We start from the raw sequence: 9,728 nt of genomic DNA, 5'->3' as shown, positions 1-9,728 counted from the left end.
ACTTTTCGAGAAACGTTATTGGTTTTACAAAAAATGTGCACGATTTTGAGAGTCAAAGAAACGAGATCGTACGGGTTGCACCGGCCGGGAATCGAACCCGGACCTCCCGCTTGGAAGGCTAGAATTCTACCATTGAACTACCGATGCTTGCATAGGTCACACTTCGATATGACACACAAAAGAAGCCTAGATTAGTATACATATAATAAACCGCTCCCCGGCGGGGAATCGAACCCCGGTCTCTCGCGTGACAGGCGAGGATACTCACCACTATACTACCGAGGATGAGTAAAATTGGTTATCTCAGTTTTTTAAACTTATAGTACTTCTATCCGAATTTTTTTCGCTAAGTCCCGGAGCATGCGCGATAGTCACTAATTAAATGAAAAAGTGAGTTTGAAGAAAAAGTAACCCAATAAAATACTCTACGCTAGAAATAATGGTCAAGGCGATTTCTGAATCCTTTACTTTTCGAGAAACGTTATTGGTTTTACAAAAAATGTGCACGATTTTGAGAGTCAAAGAAACGAGATCGTACGGGTTGCACCGGCCGGGAATCGAACCCGGACCTCCCGCTTGGAAGGCGAGAATTCTACCATTGAACTACCGATGCTTGCATAGGTCACACTTCGATATGACACACAAAAGAAGCCTAGATTAGTATACATATAATAAACCGCTCCCCGGCGGGGAATCGAACCCCGGTCTCTCGCGTGACAGGCGAGGATACTCACCACTATACTACCGAGGATGAGTAAAAGTTGGTTATCTCAGTTTTTTAAACTTATAGTACTTCTATCCGAATTTTTTCCCTAAGTCCCGGAGCATGCGCGATAGTCACTAATTAAATGAAAAAGTGAGTTTGAAGAAAAAGTAACCCAATAAAATACTCTACGCTAGAAATAATGGTCAAGGCGATTTCTGAACCCTTTACTTTTCGAGAAACGTTATTGGTTTTACAAAAAATGTGCACGATTTTGAGAGTCAAAGAAACGAGATCGTACGGCTTGCACCGGCCGGGAATCGAACCCGGACCTCCCGCTTGGAAGGCGAGAATTCTACCATTGAACTACCGATGCTTGCATAGGTCACACTTCGATATGACACACAAAAGAAGCCTAGATTAGTATACATTTAAAAAACCGCTCCCCGGCGGGGAATCGAACCCCGGTCTCTCGCGTGACAGGCGAGGATACTCACCACTATACTACCGAGGATGAATAAAAGTTGGTTATCTCAGTTTTTTAAACTTATAGTACTTCTATCCGAATTTTTTTCGCTAAGTCCCGGAGCATGCGCGATAGTCACTAATTAAATGAAAAAGTGAGTTTGAAGAAAAAGTAACCCAATAAAATACTCTACGCTAGAAATAATGGTCAAGGCGATTTCTGAACCCTTTACTTTTCGAGAAACGTTATTGGTTTTACAAAAAATGTGCACGATTTTGAGAGTCAAAGAAACGAGATCGTACGGGTTGCACCGGCCGGGAATCGAACCCGGACCTCCCGCTTGGAAGGCGAGAATTCTACCATTGAACTACCGATGCTTGCATAGGTCACACTTCGATATGACACACAAAAGAAGCCTAGATTAGTATACATATAATAAACCGCTCCCCGGCGGGGAATCGAACCCCGGTCTCTCGCGTGACAGGCGAGGATACTCACCACTATACTACCGAGGATGAGTAAAAGTTGGTTATCTCAGTTTTTTAAACTTATAGTACTTCTATCCGAATTTTTTCCCTAAGTCCCGGAGCATGCGCGATAGTCACTAATTAAATGAAAAAGTGAGTTTGAAGAAAAAGTAACCCAATAAAATACTCTACGCTAGAAATAATGGTCAAGGCGATTTCTGAACCCTTTACTTTTCGAGAAACGTTATTGGTTTTACAAAAAATGTGCACGATTTTGAGAGTCAAAGAAACGAGATCGTACGGCTTGCACCGGCCGGGAATCGAACCCGGACCTCCCGCTTGGAAGGCGAGAATTCTACCATTGAACTACCGATGCTTGCATAGGTCACACTTCGATATGACACACAAAAGAAGCCTAGATTAGTATACATTTAAAAAACCGCTCCCCGGCGGGGAATCGAACCCCGGTCTCTCGCGTGACAGGCGAGGATACTCACCACTATACTACCGAGGATGAATAAAAGTTGGTTATCTCAGTTTTTCAAACTTATAGTACTTCTATCCGAATTTTTTTCGCTAAGTCCCGGAGCATGCGCGATAGTCACTAATTAAATGAAAAAGTGAGTTTGAAGAAAAAGTAACCCAATAAAATACTCTACGCTAGAAATAATGGTCAAGGCGATTTCTGAACCCTTTACTTTTCGAGAAACGTTATTGGTTTTACAAAAAATGTGCACGATTTTGAGAGTCAAAGAAACGAGATCGTACGGGTTGCACCGGCCGGGAATCGAACCCGGACCTCCCGCTTGGAAGGCTAGAATTCTACCATTGAACTACCGATGCTTGCATAGGTCACACTTCGATATGACACACAAAAGAAGCCTAGATTAGTATACATATAATAAACCGCTCCCCGGCGGGGAATCGAACCCCGGTCTCTCGCGTGACAGGCGAGGATACTCACCACTATACTACCGAGGATGAGTAAAATTGGTTATCTCAGTTTTTTAAACTTATAGTACTTCTATCCGAATTTTTTTCGCTAAGTCCCGGAGCATGCGCGATAGTCACTAATTAAATGAAAAAGTGAGTTTGAAGAAAAAGTAACCCAATAAAATACTCTACGCTAGAAATAATGGTCAAGGCGATTTCTGAATCCTTTACTTTTCGAGAAACGTTATTGGTTTTACAAAAAATGTGCACGATTTTGAGAGTCAAAGAAACGAGATCGTACGGGTTGCACCGGCCGGGAATCGAACCCGGACCTCCCGCTTGGAAGGCGAGAATTCTACCATTGAACTACCGATGCTTGCATAGGTCACACTTCGATATGACACACAAAAGAAGCCTAGATTAGTATACATATAATAAACCGCTCCCCGGCGGGGAATCGAACCCCGGTCTCTCGCGTGACAGGCGAGGATACTCACCACTATACTACCGAGGATGAGTAAAAGTTGGTTATCTCAGTTTTTTAAACTTATAGTACTTCTATCCGAATTTTTTTCGCTAAGTCCCGGAGCATGCGCGATAGTCACTAATTAAATGAAAAAGTGAGTTTGAAGAAAAAGTAACCCAATAAAATACTCTACGCTAGAAATAATGGTCAAGGCGATTTCTGAACCCTTTACTTTTCGAGAAACGTTATTGGTTTTACAAAAAATGTGCACGATTTTGAGAGTCAAAGAAACGAGATCGTACGGGTTGCACCGGCCGGGAATCGAACCCGGACCTCCCGCTTGGAAGGCGAGAATTCTACCATTGAACTACCGATGCTTGCATAGGTCACACTTCGATATGACACACAAAAGAAGCCTAGATTAGTATACATATAATAAACCGCTCCCCGGCGGGGAATCGAACCCCGGTCTCTCGCGTGACAGGCGAGGATACTCACCACTATACTACCGAGCATGAATGAAAGCTGGTTATCTCAGTTTTTTAAACTTATAGTACTTCTATCCGAATTTTTTTCGCAAAGTCCCGGAGCATGTGCAATAGTCAGTAATTAAATGGAAAAGTGAGTTTGAAGAAAAAGTAACCCTATTAAATACTCTACGCTAGAAATAATGGTCTAAGCGATTTCTGAACACTTTACTTTTCGAGAAACGTTATTGGTTTTACAAAAAATGTGCACGATTTTGAGAGTCAAAGAAACGAGATCGTACGGCTTGCACCGGCCGGGAATCGAACCCGGACCTCCCGCTTGGAAGGCGAGAATTCTACCATTGAACTACCGATGCTTGCATAGGTCACACTTCGATATGACACACAAAAGAAGCCTAGATTAGTATACATTTAAAAAACCGCTCCCCGGCGGGGAATCGAACCCCGGTCTCTCGCGTGACAGGCGAGGATACTCACCACTATACTACCGAGGATGAATAAAAGTTGGTTATCTCAGTTTTTTAAACTTATAGTACTTCTATCCGAATTTTTTTCGCTAAGTCCCGGAGCATGCGCGATAGTCACTAATTAAATGAAAAAGTGAGTTTGAAGAAAAAGTAACCCAATAAAATACTCTACGCTAGAAATAATGGTCAAGGCGATTTCTGAACCCTTTACTTTTCGAGAAACGTTATTGGTTTTACAAAAAATGTGCACGATTTTGAGAGTCAAAGAAACGAGATCGTACGGGTTGCACCGGCCGGGAATCGAACCCGGACCTCCCGCTTGGAAGGCGAGAATTCTACCATTGAACTACCGATGCTTGCATAGGTCACACTTCGATATGACACACAAAAGAAGCCTAGATTAGTATACATATAATAAACCGCTCCCCGGCGGGGAATCGAACCCCGGTCTCTCGCGTGACAGGCGAGGATACTCACCACTATACTACCGAGGATGAGTAAAAGTTGGTTATCTCAGTTTTTTAAACTTATAGTACTTCTATCCGAATTTTTTCCCTAAGTCCCGGAGCATGCGCGATAGTCACTAATTAAATGAAAAAGTGAGTTTGAAGAAAAAGTAACCCAATAAAATACTCTACGCTAGAAATAATGGTCAAGGCGATTTCTGAACCCTTTACTTTTCGAGAAACGTTATTGGTTTTACAAAAAATGTGCACGATTTTGAGAGTCAAAGAAACGAGATCGTACGGCTTGCACCGGCCGGGAATCGAACCCGGACCTCCCGCTTGGAAGGCGAGAATTCTACCATTGAACTACCGATGCTTGCATAGGTCACACTTCGATATGACACACAAAAGAAGCCTAGATTAGTATACATTTAAAAAACCGCTCCCCGGCGGGGAATCGAACCCCGGTCTCTCGCGTGACAGGCGAGGATACTCACCACTATACTACCGAGGATGAGTAAAAGTTGGTTATCTCAGTTTTTTAAACTTATAGTACTTCTATCCGAATTTTTTTCGCTAAGTCCCGGAGCATGCGCGATAGTCACTAATTAAATGAAAAAGTGAGTTTGAAGAAAAAGTAACCCAATAAAATACTCTACGCTAGAAATAATGGTCAAGGCGATTTCTGAACCCTTTACTTTTCGAGAAACGTTATTGGTTTTACAAAAAATGTGCACGATTTTGAGAGTCAAAGAAACGAGATCGTACGGGTTGCACCGGCCGGGAATCGAACCCGGACCTCCCGCTTGGAAGGCGAGAATTCTACCATTGAACTACCGATGCTTGCATAGGTCACACTTCGATATGACACACAAAAGAAGCCTAGATTAGTATACATATAATAAACCGCTCCCCGGCGGGGAATCGAACCCCGGTCTCTCGCGTGACAGGCGAGGATACTCACCACTATACTACCGAGCATGAATGAAAGCTGGTTATCTCAGTTTTTTAAACTTATAGTACTTCTATCCGAATTTTTTTCGCAAAGTCCCGGAGCATGTGCAATAGTCAGTAATTAAATGGAAAAGTGAGTTTGAAGAAAAAGTAACCCTATTAAATACTCTACGCTAGAAATAATGGTCTAAGCGATTTCTGAACACTTTACTTTTCGAGAAACGTTATTGGTTTTACAAAAAATGTGCACGATTTTGAGAGTCAAAGAAACGAGATCGTACGGCTTGCACCGGCCGGGAATCGAACCCGGACCTCCCGCTTGGAAGGCGAGAATTCTACCATTGAACTACCGATGCTTGCATAGGTCACACTTCGATATGACACACAAAAGAAGCCTAGATTAGTATACATATAATAAACCGCTCCCCGGCGGGGAATCGAACCCCGGTCTCTCGCGTGACAGGCGAGGATACTCACCACTATACTACCGAGGATGAGTAAAAGTTGGTTATCTCAGTTTTTTAAACTTATAGTACTTCTATCCGAATTTTTTCCCTAAGTCCCGGAGCATGCGCGATAGTCACTAATTAAATGAAAAAGTGAGTTTGAAGAAAAAGTAACCCAATAAAATACTCTACGCTAGAAATAATGGTCAAGGCGATTTCTGAACCCTTTACTTTTCGAGAAACGTTATTGGTTTTACAAAAAATGTGCACGATTTTGAGAGTCAAAGAAACGAGATCGTACGGCTTGCACCGGCCGGGAATCGAACCCGGACCTCCCGCTTGGAAGGCGAGAATTCTACCATTGAACTACCGATGCTTGCATAGGTCACACTTCGATATGACACACAAAAGAAGCCTAGATTAGTATACATTTAAAAAACCGCTCCCCGGCGGGGAATCGAACCCCGGTCTCTCGCGTGACAGGCGAGGATACTCACCACTATACTACCGAGGATGAATAAAAGTTGGTTATCTCAGTTTTTCAAACTTATAGTACTTCTATCCGAATTTTTTTCGCTAAGTCCCGGAGCATGCGCGATAGTCACTAATTAAATGAAAAAGTGAGTTTGAAGAAAAAGTAACCCAATAAAATACTCTACGCTAGAAATAATGGTCAAGGCGATTTCTGAACCCTTTACTTTTCGAGAAACGTTATTGGTTTTACAAAAAATGTGCACGATTTTGAGAGTCAAAGAAACGAGATCGTACGGGTTGCACCGGCCGGGAATCGAACCCGGACCTCCCGCTTGGAAGGCGAGAATTCTACCATTGAACTACCGATGCTTGCATAGGTCACACTTCGATATGACACACAAAAGAAGCCTAGATTAGTATACATATAATAAACCGCTCCCCGGCGGGGAATCGAACCCCGGTCTCTCGCGTGACAGGCGAGGATACTCACCACTATACTACCGAGGATGAGTAAAAGTTGGTTATCTCAGTTTTTTAAACTTATAGTACTTCTATCCGAATTTTTTCCCTAAGTCCCGGAGCATGCGCGATAGTCACTAATTAAATGAAAAAGTGAGTTTGAAGAAAAAGTAACCCAATAAAATACTCTACGCTAGAAATAATGGTCAAGGCGATTTCTGAACCCTTTACTTTTCGAGAAACGTTATTGGTTTTACAAAAAATGTGCACGATTTTGAGAGTCAAAGAAACGAGATCGTACGGCTTGCACCGGCCGGGAATCGAACCCGGACCTCCCGCTTGGAAGGCGAGAATTCTACCATTGAACTACCGATGCTTGCATAGGTCACACTTCGATATGACACACAAAAGAAGCCTAGATTAGTATACATTTAAAAAACCGCTCCCCGGCGGGGAATCGAACCCCGGTCTCTCGCGTGACAGGCGAGGATACTCACCACTATACTACCGAGGATGAATAAAAGTTGGTTATCTCAGTTTTTCAAACTTATAGTACTTCTATCCGAATTTTTTTCGCTAAGTCCCGGAGCATGCGCGATAGTCACTAATTAAATGAAAAAGTGAGTTTGAAGAAAAAGTAACCCAATAAAATACTCTACGCTAGAAATAATGGTCAAGGCGATTTCTGAACCCTTTACTTTTCGAGAAACGTTATTGGTTTTACAAAAAATGTGCACGATTTTGAGAGTCAAAGAAACGCGATCGTACGGGTTGCACCGGCCGGGAATCGAACCCGGACCTCCCGCTTGGAAGGCGAGAATTCTACCATTGAACTACCGATGCTTGCATAGGTCACACTTCGATATGACACACAAAAGAAGCCTAGATTAGTATACATATAATAAACCGCTCCCCGGCGGGGAATCGAACCCCGGTCTCTCGCGTGACAGGCGAGGATACTCACCACTATACTACCGAGGATGAGTAAAATTGGTTATCTCAGTTTTTTAAACTTATAGTACTTCTATCCGAATTTTTTTCGCTAAGTCCCGGAGCATGCGCGATAGTCACTAATTAAATGAAAAAGTGAGTTTGAAGAAAAAGAAACCCAATAAAATACTCTACGCTAGAAATAATAGTCAAGGCGATTTCTGAACCCTTTACTTTTCGAGAAACGTTATTGGTTTTACAAAAAATGTGCACGATTTTGAGAGTCAAAGAAACGAGATCGTACGGCTTGCACCGGCCGGGAATCGAACCCGGACCTCCCGCTTGGAAGGCGAGAATTCTACCATTGAACTACCGATGCTTGCATAGGTCACACTTCGATATGACACACAAAAGAAGCCTAGATTAGTATACATTTAAAAAACCGCTCCCCGGCGGGGAATCGAACCCCGGTCTCTCGCGTGACAGGCGAGGATACTCACCACTATACTACCGAGGATGAATAAAAGTTGGTTATCTCAGTTTTTCAAACTTATAGTACTTCTATCCGAATTTTTTTCGCTAAGTCCCGGAGCATGCGCGATAGTCACTAATTAAATGAAAAAGTGAGTTTGAAGAAAAAGTAACCCAATAAAATACTCTACGCTAGAAATAATAGTCAAGGCGATTTCTGAACCCTTTACTTTTCGAGAAACGTTATTGGTTTTACAAAAAATGTGCACGATTTTGAGAGTCAAAGAAACGAGATCGTACGGCTTGCACCGGCCGGGAATCGAACCCGGACCTCCCGCTTGGAAGGCGAGAATTCTACCATTGAACTACCGATGCTTGCATAGGTCACACTTCGATATGACACACAAAAGAAGCCTAGATTAGTATACATTTAAAAAACCGCTCCCCGGCGGGGAATCGAACCCCGGTCTCTCGCGTGACAGGCGAGGATACTCACCACTATACTACCGAGGATGAATAAAAGTTGGTTATCTCAGTTTTTCAAACTTATAGTACTTCTATCCGAATTTTTTTCGCTAAGTCCCGGAGCATGCGCGATAGTCACTAATTAAATGAAAAAGTGAGTTTGAAGAAAAAGTAACCCAATAAAATACTCTACGCTAGAAATAATGGTCAAGGCGATTTCTGAACCCTTTACTTTTCGAGAAACGTTATTGGTTTTACAAAAAATGTGCACGATTTTGAGAGTCAAAGAAACGAGATCGTACGGCTTGCACCGGCCGGGAATCGAACCCGGACCTCCCGCTTGGAAGGCGAGAATTCTACCATTGAACTACCGATGCTTGCATAGGTCACACTTCGATATGACACACAAAAGAAGCCTAGATTAGTATACATATAATAAACCGCTCCCCGGCGGGGAATCGAACCCCGGTCTCTCGCGTGACAGGCGAGGATACTCACCACTATACTACCGAGGATGAGTAAAATTGGTTATCTCAGTTTTTTAAACTTATAGTACTTCTATCCGAATTTTTTTCGCTAAGTCCCGGAGCATGCGCGATAGTCACTAATTAAATGAAAAAGTGAGTTTGAAGAAAAAGAAACCCAATAAAATACTCTACGCTAGAAATAATAGTCAAGGCGATTTCTGAACCCTTTACTTTTCGAGAAACGTTATTGGTTTTACAAAAAATGTGCACGATTTTGAGAGTCAAAGAAACGAGATCGTACGGCTTGCACCGGCCGGGAATCGAACCCGGACCTCCCGCTTGGAAGGCGAGAATTCTACCATTGAACTACCGATGCTTGCATAGGTCACACTTCGATATGACACACAAAAGAAGCCTAGATTAGTATACATTTAAAAAACCGCTCCCCGGCGGGGAATCGAACCCCGGTCTCTCGCGTGACAGGCGAGGATACTCACCACTATACTACCGAGGATGAATAAAAGTTGGTTATCTCAGTTTTTCAAACTTATAGTACTTCTATCCGAATTTTTTTCGCTAAGTCCCGGAGCATGCGCGATAGTCACTAATTAAATGAAAAAGTGAGT

At 42.8% G+C, this 9,728-nt stretch overlaps 42 non-coding genes across 42 annotated transcripts; all 42 read right to left on the bottom strand.

The window, feature by feature from the left end:
- Nucleotides 1–76: 76 nt before the first annotated feature.
- Nucleotides 77–147, bottom strand: TRNAG-UCC (transfer RNA glycine (anticodon UCC)). The gene has a single exon. It is a non-coding gene; the product is annotated as a tRNA-Gly (tRNA).
- A 66-nt stretch (nucleotides 148–213) lies between these two features.
- On the bottom strand, nucleotides 214–285 carry TRNAD-GUC (transfer RNA aspartic acid (anticodon GUC)). Its single transcript has one exon. It is a non-coding gene; the product is annotated as a tRNA-Asp (tRNA).
- A 257-nt stretch (nucleotides 286–542) lies between these two features.
- Nucleotides 543–613, bottom strand: TRNAG-UCC (transfer RNA glycine (anticodon UCC)). Its single transcript has one exon. It is a non-coding gene; the product is annotated as a tRNA-Gly (tRNA).
- Nucleotides 614–679: 66 nt separating this feature from the next.
- Nucleotides 680–751, bottom strand: TRNAD-GUC (transfer RNA aspartic acid (anticodon GUC)). The gene has a single exon. It is a non-coding gene; the product is annotated as a tRNA-Asp (tRNA).
- Nucleotides 752–1,008: 257 nt separating this feature from the next.
- TRNAG-UCC (transfer RNA glycine (anticodon UCC)) lies at nucleotides 1,009–1,079 on the bottom strand. The gene has a single exon. It is a non-coding gene; the product is annotated as a tRNA-Gly (tRNA).
- Nucleotides 1,080–1,145: 66 nt separating this feature from the next.
- On the bottom strand, nucleotides 1,146–1,217 carry TRNAD-GUC (transfer RNA aspartic acid (anticodon GUC)). The gene has a single exon. It is a non-coding gene; the product is annotated as a tRNA-Asp (tRNA).
- Nucleotides 1,218–1,475: 258 nt separating this feature from the next.
- Nucleotides 1,476–1,546, bottom strand: TRNAG-UCC (transfer RNA glycine (anticodon UCC)). The gene has a single exon. It is a non-coding gene; the product is annotated as a tRNA-Gly (tRNA).
- A 66-nt stretch (nucleotides 1,547–1,612) lies between these two features.
- On the bottom strand, nucleotides 1,613–1,684 carry TRNAD-GUC (transfer RNA aspartic acid (anticodon GUC)). The gene has a single exon. It is a non-coding gene; the product is annotated as a tRNA-Asp (tRNA).
- Nucleotides 1,685–1,941: 257 nt separating this feature from the next.
- On the bottom strand, nucleotides 1,942–2,012 carry TRNAG-UCC (transfer RNA glycine (anticodon UCC)). The gene has a single exon. It is a non-coding gene; the product is annotated as a tRNA-Gly (tRNA).
- Nucleotides 2,013–2,078: 66 nt separating this feature from the next.
- TRNAD-GUC (transfer RNA aspartic acid (anticodon GUC)) lies at nucleotides 2,079–2,150 on the bottom strand. The gene has a single exon. It is a non-coding gene; the product is annotated as a tRNA-Asp (tRNA).
- A 258-nt stretch (nucleotides 2,151–2,408) lies between these two features.
- Nucleotides 2,409–2,479, bottom strand: TRNAG-UCC (transfer RNA glycine (anticodon UCC)). Its single transcript has one exon. It is a non-coding gene; the product is annotated as a tRNA-Gly (tRNA).
- Nucleotides 2,480–2,545: 66 nt separating this feature from the next.
- Nucleotides 2,546–2,617, bottom strand: TRNAD-GUC (transfer RNA aspartic acid (anticodon GUC)). The gene has a single exon. It is a non-coding gene; the product is annotated as a tRNA-Asp (tRNA).
- Nucleotides 2,618–2,874: 257 nt separating this feature from the next.
- On the bottom strand, nucleotides 2,875–2,945 carry TRNAG-UCC (transfer RNA glycine (anticodon UCC)). The gene has a single exon. It is a non-coding gene; the product is annotated as a tRNA-Gly (tRNA).
- A 66-nt stretch (nucleotides 2,946–3,011) lies between these two features.
- Nucleotides 3,012–3,083, bottom strand: TRNAD-GUC (transfer RNA aspartic acid (anticodon GUC)). Its single transcript has one exon. It is a non-coding gene; the product is annotated as a tRNA-Asp (tRNA).
- A 258-nt stretch (nucleotides 3,084–3,341) lies between these two features.
- On the bottom strand, nucleotides 3,342–3,412 carry TRNAG-UCC (transfer RNA glycine (anticodon UCC)). Its single transcript has one exon. It is a non-coding gene; the product is annotated as a tRNA-Gly (tRNA).
- A 66-nt stretch (nucleotides 3,413–3,478) lies between these two features.
- On the bottom strand, nucleotides 3,479–3,550 carry TRNAD-GUC (transfer RNA aspartic acid (anticodon GUC)). Its single transcript has one exon. It is a non-coding gene; the product is annotated as a tRNA-Asp (tRNA).
- A 258-nt stretch (nucleotides 3,551–3,808) lies between these two features.
- On the bottom strand, nucleotides 3,809–3,879 carry TRNAG-UCC (transfer RNA glycine (anticodon UCC)). Its single transcript has one exon. It is a non-coding gene; the product is annotated as a tRNA-Gly (tRNA).
- Nucleotides 3,880–3,945: 66 nt separating this feature from the next.
- Nucleotides 3,946–4,017, bottom strand: TRNAD-GUC (transfer RNA aspartic acid (anticodon GUC)). Its single transcript has one exon. It is a non-coding gene; the product is annotated as a tRNA-Asp (tRNA).
- Nucleotides 4,018–4,275: 258 nt separating this feature from the next.
- On the bottom strand, nucleotides 4,276–4,346 carry TRNAG-UCC (transfer RNA glycine (anticodon UCC)). The gene has a single exon. It is a non-coding gene; the product is annotated as a tRNA-Gly (tRNA).
- Nucleotides 4,347–4,412: 66 nt separating this feature from the next.
- TRNAD-GUC (transfer RNA aspartic acid (anticodon GUC)) lies at nucleotides 4,413–4,484 on the bottom strand. Its single transcript has one exon. It is a non-coding gene; the product is annotated as a tRNA-Asp (tRNA).
- A 257-nt stretch (nucleotides 4,485–4,741) lies between these two features.
- On the bottom strand, nucleotides 4,742–4,812 carry TRNAG-UCC (transfer RNA glycine (anticodon UCC)). Its single transcript has one exon. It is a non-coding gene; the product is annotated as a tRNA-Gly (tRNA).
- Nucleotides 4,813–4,878: 66 nt separating this feature from the next.
- On the bottom strand, nucleotides 4,879–4,950 carry TRNAD-GUC (transfer RNA aspartic acid (anticodon GUC)). Its single transcript has one exon. It is a non-coding gene; the product is annotated as a tRNA-Asp (tRNA).
- Nucleotides 4,951–5,208: 258 nt separating this feature from the next.
- On the bottom strand, nucleotides 5,209–5,279 carry TRNAG-UCC (transfer RNA glycine (anticodon UCC)). Its single transcript has one exon. It is a non-coding gene; the product is annotated as a tRNA-Gly (tRNA).
- Nucleotides 5,280–5,345: 66 nt separating this feature from the next.
- Nucleotides 5,346–5,417, bottom strand: TRNAD-GUC (transfer RNA aspartic acid (anticodon GUC)). Its single transcript has one exon. It is a non-coding gene; the product is annotated as a tRNA-Asp (tRNA).
- A 258-nt stretch (nucleotides 5,418–5,675) lies between these two features.
- On the bottom strand, nucleotides 5,676–5,746 carry TRNAG-UCC (transfer RNA glycine (anticodon UCC)). Its single transcript has one exon. It is a non-coding gene; the product is annotated as a tRNA-Gly (tRNA).
- A 66-nt stretch (nucleotides 5,747–5,812) lies between these two features.
- TRNAD-GUC (transfer RNA aspartic acid (anticodon GUC)) lies at nucleotides 5,813–5,884 on the bottom strand. Its single transcript has one exon. It is a non-coding gene; the product is annotated as a tRNA-Asp (tRNA).
- A 257-nt stretch (nucleotides 5,885–6,141) lies between these two features.
- TRNAG-UCC (transfer RNA glycine (anticodon UCC)) lies at nucleotides 6,142–6,212 on the bottom strand. Its single transcript has one exon. It is a non-coding gene; the product is annotated as a tRNA-Gly (tRNA).
- Nucleotides 6,213–6,278: 66 nt separating this feature from the next.
- TRNAD-GUC (transfer RNA aspartic acid (anticodon GUC)) lies at nucleotides 6,279–6,350 on the bottom strand. The gene has a single exon. It is a non-coding gene; the product is annotated as a tRNA-Asp (tRNA).
- A 258-nt stretch (nucleotides 6,351–6,608) lies between these two features.
- Nucleotides 6,609–6,679, bottom strand: TRNAG-UCC (transfer RNA glycine (anticodon UCC)). Its single transcript has one exon. It is a non-coding gene; the product is annotated as a tRNA-Gly (tRNA).
- A 66-nt stretch (nucleotides 6,680–6,745) lies between these two features.
- Nucleotides 6,746–6,817, bottom strand: TRNAD-GUC (transfer RNA aspartic acid (anticodon GUC)). The gene has a single exon. It is a non-coding gene; the product is annotated as a tRNA-Asp (tRNA).
- A 257-nt stretch (nucleotides 6,818–7,074) lies between these two features.
- Nucleotides 7,075–7,145, bottom strand: TRNAG-UCC (transfer RNA glycine (anticodon UCC)). The gene has a single exon. It is a non-coding gene; the product is annotated as a tRNA-Gly (tRNA).
- Nucleotides 7,146–7,211: 66 nt separating this feature from the next.
- Nucleotides 7,212–7,283, bottom strand: TRNAD-GUC (transfer RNA aspartic acid (anticodon GUC)). The gene has a single exon. It is a non-coding gene; the product is annotated as a tRNA-Asp (tRNA).
- Nucleotides 7,284–7,541: 258 nt separating this feature from the next.
- Nucleotides 7,542–7,612, bottom strand: TRNAG-UCC (transfer RNA glycine (anticodon UCC)). The gene has a single exon. It is a non-coding gene; the product is annotated as a tRNA-Gly (tRNA).
- Nucleotides 7,613–7,678: 66 nt separating this feature from the next.
- Nucleotides 7,679–7,750, bottom strand: TRNAD-GUC (transfer RNA aspartic acid (anticodon GUC)). Its single transcript has one exon. It is a non-coding gene; the product is annotated as a tRNA-Asp (tRNA).
- Nucleotides 7,751–8,007: 257 nt separating this feature from the next.
- On the bottom strand, nucleotides 8,008–8,078 carry TRNAG-UCC (transfer RNA glycine (anticodon UCC)). Its single transcript has one exon. It is a non-coding gene; the product is annotated as a tRNA-Gly (tRNA).
- Nucleotides 8,079–8,144: 66 nt separating this feature from the next.
- Nucleotides 8,145–8,216, bottom strand: TRNAD-GUC (transfer RNA aspartic acid (anticodon GUC)). Its single transcript has one exon. It is a non-coding gene; the product is annotated as a tRNA-Asp (tRNA).
- Nucleotides 8,217–8,474: 258 nt separating this feature from the next.
- TRNAG-UCC (transfer RNA glycine (anticodon UCC)) lies at nucleotides 8,475–8,545 on the bottom strand. The gene has a single exon. It is a non-coding gene; the product is annotated as a tRNA-Gly (tRNA).
- Nucleotides 8,546–8,611: 66 nt separating this feature from the next.
- Nucleotides 8,612–8,683, bottom strand: TRNAD-GUC (transfer RNA aspartic acid (anticodon GUC)). Its single transcript has one exon. It is a non-coding gene; the product is annotated as a tRNA-Asp (tRNA).
- Nucleotides 8,684–8,941: 258 nt separating this feature from the next.
- On the bottom strand, nucleotides 8,942–9,012 carry TRNAG-UCC (transfer RNA glycine (anticodon UCC)). Its single transcript has one exon. It is a non-coding gene; the product is annotated as a tRNA-Gly (tRNA).
- A 66-nt stretch (nucleotides 9,013–9,078) lies between these two features.
- TRNAD-GUC (transfer RNA aspartic acid (anticodon GUC)) lies at nucleotides 9,079–9,150 on the bottom strand. Its single transcript has one exon. It is a non-coding gene; the product is annotated as a tRNA-Asp (tRNA).
- A 257-nt stretch (nucleotides 9,151–9,407) lies between these two features.
- On the bottom strand, nucleotides 9,408–9,478 carry TRNAG-UCC (transfer RNA glycine (anticodon UCC)). The gene has a single exon. It is a non-coding gene; the product is annotated as a tRNA-Gly (tRNA).
- Nucleotides 9,479–9,544: 66 nt separating this feature from the next.
- TRNAD-GUC (transfer RNA aspartic acid (anticodon GUC)) lies at nucleotides 9,545–9,616 on the bottom strand. Its single transcript has one exon. It is a non-coding gene; the product is annotated as a tRNA-Asp (tRNA).
- Nucleotides 9,617–9,728: the final 112 nt, after the last annotated feature.

Source organism: Phalangium opilio, unplaced genomic scaffold (genome assembly GCF_054372755.1).
Source record: "Phalangium opilio isolate 3A_F unplaced genomic scaffold, DU_Popi_V2 ptg000352l_1, whole genome shotgun sequence".
In the NCBI taxonomy this organism is placed as follows: Eukaryota; Metazoa; Arthropoda; class Arachnida; order Opiliones; family Phalangiidae; genus Phalangium; species Phalangium opilio.
This window is presented reverse-complemented; position numbering and strand designations above follow the sequence as displayed.